Here is a 7,165-nt window from a genome sequence, read left to right as displayed (position 1 = left end):
TTTGTTACAGCAGCCCTAATGGACTGAGACAGGAAATTAGTACCAAATAGTGGGGTGCTGTTGTAACTAATCCTTTCAACTGCGGAAGCGCCTTTGGAACTGAGTGACTGGGAGATGCTAGCAGAGTTTGGAGGCAAGCGCTGCGAAAGGCCTACATTGCCACGAGCGGACCTTTAAAGGCAATTCTGATGAGGTCCCAGAAGTCCAAAGGAGAGCTGGAGAGAGAGCCCCATCTTCTTAGAGAATATCTAAGGGGTCATCAGCAGACTGATGGTAGAAATATGGACACTAAAGGCTGTTCTGATGAGGCCTCAGATAGAAATAAGGACATGTTATTGGAAATTGGAGGAAAAGCCATCCTTGTTATAAAGTGGAAATGAACTTGGCTGAATTGTGTTTGTGTCCTAGTGTTTTGTAGAGCTGAAATTAGGTATTTGGTTGAGGAAATATCCAACTAAAGTGGTGGAGGCACAGCTTGCCTTCTCTTCAATAAAATTCAAGAAGAGAGAAATGACTTAAAGATGTGATGGTTAATCAAAAGGGAAGCAGAACTAAAAAACCTGGGAAATCCTCAGCCTATCCATATTGCAAAAATGAGAAAACATCTTTGGAAGAGAATGCTAAAGGTGTGAACAAACAACACTTTGATAAGGAGACCAGTGTAGATGTGAGCCATGGACTTCATCAGCCACCCCAGCCAAAATACTGCCAATTTGAACTGAAGGGGAAAGAGAAAGGAAGGAACGAAAGAAGGCTGTAGGATTTTACAGGATGGGATCATACAGGCTGTGGATAAAATGGAGTTCCTGTGGCCAGGATTCTCACCTGGCCCTGGTTGACTAGCCCACTGCACACCTGTGGGCAATACATGGCTGTTGACTATATAAAGAGCTCCGTCCAGTGCTCTGTGCGTGACATGGTGGTACAGTTGCAGGAGAGCAGAGCAGAGGCTGGAGTGGCAGCACCAAGCACAGAGGCCCAGAGGACGGCTGTGCGGGACGATTGTGCGGACAGAGGGGCCCAGAGGCAAAGACCGGCTTGCTGCATGCAGACTCACTCTGAGTGAATGGGATTCTAGTGACTGACCTGCCACCTGGAAATAAAGGTGGGTATGACCCTTTCACCCCAAGAACGTTTTGCTGTTATTTTCTTTGGTCACACTGGATCCATAGCGAACTTGCCCGGGGCTGAAACCCATTGGCAAGACACAGGTATTCTTCCAGACAAAGGAAGGACCCCAAAGACTACTCAGAGGTCACCAGCACCACCTCCTCAGTTTCAAGGAGGCAGTGATTGACTGGTTTCATCAGGCTAGATGACCCCTGCCCAAAGCCCCAGGGGTGATGCTGCCCAAAGCTTGGGGGCCCGGCCCCTGCCCAGCAGAACTCCAGGGGCATGGCTCCCTCGACCTGGATTCCAAAGGATGGAGCCACCTGGAGCTGCAGGCACGCAGCCCAGGCCGAGGACAGAGGCTAGGGCAGCTGTGGAAAAAGGGAAGGTTCCCGTGGCCAGGATTCTCACCTGGCCCTGGTCGGCTGGCTCACTGCACACGTGTGGGCAATACGTTGCTATTGACTCTATATAAAGAGCTCCACTCAGCGCTCTGAGCAACAAGGTGGCATGGCTGTAAGGCTGCAGGACAGAGGAGCAGAGGCTGGAGTGGTGGCAGTACCACAAGGATAGAGACTGAGGCGGCTGTGGGGGTAGAGATGCCCAGAGGCAGAGACTGGCTTGCTGCATACAGACTCGCTCTGAGTGGACGGGATTCCAGTGATTGACCTGCCACGTGGAAATAAAGTTGGGTATAACCCTTTCACCCCAAGAACATTCTACTGTCATTTCTTTGCTCTCATTGAATGCATAGTGAACTTGCCCGGGGCTGAAACCCATTGGCAAAACAGCAATACCCAGTCTAGCCATGGGGTTGGGCCACCCCCAGGAGCCCAGACTGGTAGAGCCACCAGCCTGGGAGAACCGAAGGCATGCAACTCCAGTCTGTGAGAGCTGTGGCATGGGGATGGGGATAGGGATAGGGATACCCCAATATGTCCAGAATGCAGGACCATCCCCTTCCCCCAGTGATCTTAGTGGGCAGAGCATCGAATTCAAGAAGATGATTCTCAAGCCTTCAGATTTGCTGTGGGGCTTTCTCCTTGCCTGGGAACCCGTCAGCCCTTTCTTCCCGATTTCTCCCTTTTGGAATGGGAGTGTTTACCCTCTCTGCCTGACCTGTTATTGTAGTTTGGAAGCACAGAACTTCTTTGATTTACAGGTTCACAGCTGAGAAGGAATTTGCCTCAAGATAAGACAGGCCTCAAGTGTCACCATTATCTGATTTAGATGACATTTAAATGATATTTTGGACTATAAACTTTTGAGTCGATGCTGGAACTTAACTTAAGCCTTTGGGGACCATTGGCATGGAAGGAATGTATCCTGCATGCGAGAAGAACACGAATTTGGCAGGGCCAGAGGCAGAATGCAAAGACAAATTTGAATGAATGAAAGTCAAGGTTAATATACTCTCAACCCAAATTTATCAAAAGACAGTTGTGGGAACTCCAAGAAGGGACTAGCAGTTACCAAAGGAGAGGGGAGGGGTAGCGCAGGTGGGGAGGGAGGGAGAAGGGGATTGAGGGGTATCATGATTAGTATACATGGTGTGGGGGGCATCAAGGGGAAGACAGTGTAGCATAGAGAAGACAAGCAGTGACTCTGGCATCTTACTACACTGATGGACAGTGACTGCAATGGGGTGTCGGGGGGACTCGATAATATGGGTGAATGTAGTAACCACAATGTTGTTCATGTGAAACCTTCCTAAGAGTATATCAGTGGCACATTAATAAAAAAAAAAAGATTGTTGTGGGTTTTTGAATCCATTCGTTATACAAACAGCTGAATTTCTATCTACAGGTGATGTCTTCAAGGTTTTCTTGAATGTTCTCTACATTGCAATATTTCTCTTTCCCATGGAGGAAACTAGGAAATCTAATGTGACCCCAATGTCAATGGCAGTCCAGTACACACAGGTATAACCTGTTAAATGGAGCAATAGAGGAAGAGCAAGAAGAAAAGGTTTCATTGTACGACTGTTAGAAACTGGAACACTAAGGATAATGCCAAAAATATTCCTGACAGCTGGCTCTCCCTCATCAAGTTTCACTTGTTCCCTGAAAATCTTTTGTGATTATGTCTTGTTCCACTGGTGCTGGGCCACCAGTCTACCCCAGGAAGTCACCTGTTTCTGTTCGGGGTTTGCCCTAGGAATCCCGAGCTTTGGTCCTTGACAGGTTTTACAGGTAGTTTCAGGCTATTCTCAGGAGTTTACATACATTCTACAATTTAGTCTGGATCTGAAGTGTGTCTGCTGTCAAGTGCTGCATAACAAGCCACCCCAAACTAAGTGACCTAAAACAACAATGATTTGTTATTTCTTCTGAGCTCATGTGTTGCCTAAATTCTGGCGGGGTGATTCTACATGGTGTTGGCTGGGGGCTGCATGTTCACTGATTCATGGTTACCCTGAGCAGTTCCCAGGGACCCCCACTATCATAGATGGATACGGGGGGAAGGCTATCAGGGTGAAAAAAGCCCAAATCCCTTTGGGAATAGGGCATCTACCCCCAAAGGAGTATAGTGTGTATATCTCTCCCATCCCTGAGTATATTTTGGGGATTGATATCCTGCAGGGTCTATGGCTGCAGACCACTGCAGGTGAGTTCAGACAGAATATGTGTGGTGAAGGCAGTTCTGAGGGGCCATGCTAGGCACCCGCCCATAGCTTTGCCTGTTCCATGGCGGGTGACTAATACCAAACAATACAAACTGCCTGGAGGACATAAAGAGATTGGAGAAACTCCAGGAGCTGGAAAAGGTGGGTATTATAAAGCCCACCCATAGTCCTTTCAATTCCCCAGTGTGGCCAGTGAAAAAGTCAGATGGCTCCTGGCGTATGACTGTGGATTACAGAGAACTGAATAAAGTCACACCCCCTATGCATGCTGCTGTCCCCTCTATTGCAGGCCTTATGGATACCCTCAGCCATGAACTAGGAACATACCATTATGTGGTAGATCTTGCTAATGCCTTCTTTTCCAGTGACATTGAGCGGGAAAGTCACGAACAGTTTGCCTTCACATGGGAAGGATGGCAATGGACTTTCACCGTCCTCACACAGGGATCCCTCCACAGCCCCACCATCTGTCATGGACTTGTAGCCCAGGACTTGGCTACATGGGAGAAACTGCCAATGGTGTGGCTGTACCATTATATTGATGATGTCATGCTCACGTCCAATTCTCTTTCAGATCTAGAAGGTGTAGCACCTAGACTGCTGCAACATTTACAGGAGAAAGGATGGGCTGTGAACAGCACCAAGGTTCAGGGACCTGGTTTGTTGGTCAGATTCTTGGGGGTCGTCTGGTCAGGTAAAACCAAAGTGATACCAGAAGCAGTTATAGACAAAGTCCAGGCCTTTCCTACCCCCACAACTGTAGCATTGCTTCAGGAGTTTCTGGGTCTTCTAGGCTACGGGAGAGTGTTTATCCCTTTGGGGGCAAGAATTGTGGCAAGACTTATGGGCCTGTGGTCAGACTAAAATAATTACAGTATACCATGTGACAGGTCATTTGCCACTGGCATCCCCAGGAAATGATGAAGCAGATAAATTGGCCCAGATACATTGGTTAGAAGGAAAGCCTGCCTCTGACGTTGCCCTGGAGACCAGTTCTAAGTGCTTGTTCTTTTTTTCTTCCCTCCAAAGAACCAGAGGGGTCCTGGGAAAATACACACATAGGCTAAGGCAGGGTGGCGGCATGGGGCTGGAGGCTGAGTCCTCACTGGCCCTCAGGACCAGTTTCTGTAGCACCACATGAAAAGGGGGCAGCAGCTTTGTCTGTCAGTCCCAGCTTCACAACTCTGTGCTCCAGGCAGACCCTGAAGGCCCACACCCAACGAAGACCCCTGGTTTGGGCACAGTTGCAGTGGGGGGACTTCTATCCTTACAGGAGACCTCCTTGACAGTCTCCAGTGTGCTGGAGAGTTTGAGAAGATTCTTCTGTTGTGTGAAGGGGAGGCTTTTCTCTATGGGAGGAGTTTCCTTTGCCCACTGCTGGAGGAAATGAAGTAAGAGGACTCTGAGGCCCTCAGGAACTCTGATTTCAATTGCTTTCAAAGACTCCCAGGAGGAAAACGTAAAACTCAAGCACCCTGCCCACATAACACTCAGACCCCTCTAGCTGTGCTCCAGCTGGCACAGGTGCCCTGGACTCCCCCAGGAGCCAGGCTCCTCTCCAGAAAGCCATTCTCACGGGGGCAGCTCTCTTGTGAACCTGTCCTCTGTCCACAGCTACTTGGATGTCTCTTTCCTTAGAGGACACAGACTTGCCTGCCCTGGTCCCCTTGGGTGATGACTCCAGAGAACAAGCAGAGCTCTCTGCGCAGAGACCGCAGAAAACAGGCAGAACCAGTTCTGCGACTAGAGCTGCAAGCCCAGTGTAAGCAGACCCCCAGGTCTGCAGGGAGGGCTGCCATGGGCTGGGGCTCGCCCAGGCAGGGAGCACTGGCCCTTGGGCACTTTTCCTGTGGCCTCAGACTAGAAAGCACAGAGAGAACAGCCAGTGGTATCACTTCACTCTGGGAAACAGGACACCTCGCCCAGGCTTGCTGTTTTGAAACTGGAAGACTAACATGCTAAAGGGGTCTGGTCAGAAACGGGACTTTCAGTTTGTCACTGAGAAAGACAAGGGGAACTAACCAGGGGACCAGAAACCTCTAAACTGTGAAGGCAACAGTCTCAGCCAGAGGGATGATGAGCACTTGTCAAAAGGCAGCAAGGCAACCAGCTGGAGGGGGCTGGCTGACAGTGCAGCCTTCAGGGAGAGGCTGCAAATGTGGAGAATTCACACGAGCTGCTTCAATAGGGGCAAAGCAGGTTAGTTTCCCAAGAGCTCAACATCTGCTATGTCTTTATGAGTTGCTTGAGTTAAACCTGGGTCATGTTGACCCAGACACATCCCCAAGAAACACCACATAGGGCAATATTAATCAGAAATTACAAGAAATATGGTTGTGAGCTTCAATCAGAAATAACAGTACAAGAAAGTCCAGTTTTTTCCCATGACAAAGTCCTTAATTTTGGGGAATATCTGCTTTTCCTAAAGTTTAGAATAAAGTTTACTCACTTGTGGGTGGGGTCTTTGTGTCGTTCTCACCTCAGACACCAGCCTAGACTGTTGTCACAAGGATGTTGACGTGATTGATAGAGGAGGGGACAAAGCAGAGCTGCGTGGCTGAAACAGAAGCTTCTCTGGCAGGACCATAACATTCATAAACCTTATCAAGACGAACAAGAACAAAGGCACCAGTGAACCATATCATGAATGGAAATTGGCACATAACCACAGATGCAATAAGGTTTTAAGCTAATGGATATGGTGAATAACTGTATGCCAATATATTTGAAAATGCAGTTGAAATGAACAAATTCCTACAAAAAGAAAAGACTGGTTTTGACCCAAGAAGACAGAAACTCTAAATAGTCAAATAATCATAAACTATTTTTTATCAGTAATTGAATATATTACCCCTACAGCAAATTCCAGGCTCAGATGACTTCCTCAGCAAGATCTCCTAAATATTCAAGAATAAAATACTTATAATTTTATACACATTCTTCCAGAGAATATAAGATGAGGATACATTCTTAGTAGAAGGCAAATAGAACCTTGACACCAAAACCTGTCAAAGACATTATGAGAAAGAGAAGTATAAGCAAGCTTACTCATGAGCATAGATGCAAAAATCTCAAACATGATACTAGCAATATACAAAAGTGACAATACTTGGCCAAGTTGTGTTTATCTCAGGGGTACAAAGTTGGTTTCACAATAGAAAATCATTCACTGTAATTAATCACACTAATAGGTTACAGAAGAAAATTTACATGACCATCACAATAGGTACAGAGAAAGCATTTGATAAAATTCAACAGTCCTTCATAATTAAAAAGAAAACTCTTGGAACTAGGAATTAAAATTAACTTCCTTAACAAAACCCTGCAAAAATAATGACAGCAGCCATCAAATTTAGTGGTATCATCATCACTTTTGTCAGTTGTACTGTTGGTCCTTGATAGTAGGGCAAGAAAATAAATAAAAGCAAA

The sequence above is a fragment of the Manis pentadactyla genome, chromosome X (assembly GCF_030020395.1).
Source record: "Manis pentadactyla isolate mManPen7 chromosome X, mManPen7.hap1, whole genome shotgun sequence".
NCBI lineage: Eukaryota > Metazoa > Chordata > Mammalia > Pholidota > Manidae > Manis > Manis pentadactyla.
The sequence above is the reverse complement of the archived record's forward strand: the minus strand, read 5'-3'. Positions refer to the sequence as shown.